This window comes from Montipora foliosa, chromosome 4 (genome assembly GCF_036669935.1).
Source record: "Montipora foliosa isolate CH-2021 chromosome 4, ASM3666993v2, whole genome shotgun sequence".
NCBI classification, from domain to species: Eukaryota; Metazoa; Cnidaria; class Anthozoa; order Scleractinia; family Acroporidae; genus Montipora; species Montipora foliosa.
This window is the reverse complement of record NC_090872.1, coordinates 37,531,368-37,531,592: the sequence shown is the minus strand read 5'-3', so window position 1 is coordinate 37,531,592 and position 225 is coordinate 37,531,368.

The window sequence follows — 225 nt, the reverse complement described above, 5'->3', positions numbered from 1 at the left end:
AGAAACAAATGAAATAAATGATCACTTTGGAAAGTCGAGATTATGTTATTGTAGCCAGAAATAGAAACACAAAAAAGATAAGCTGTTACTTGAGAGACCATTCATGACGTCACTGGTGCGTTTTACATCCCACACAAGCCCACCCTTGGTGGAAGAAGTTACTCAACAAATTCTTTTCTTGGACACTAAAACGTTTGTTATTTCTACGGGTGCGTTATTTAAAAT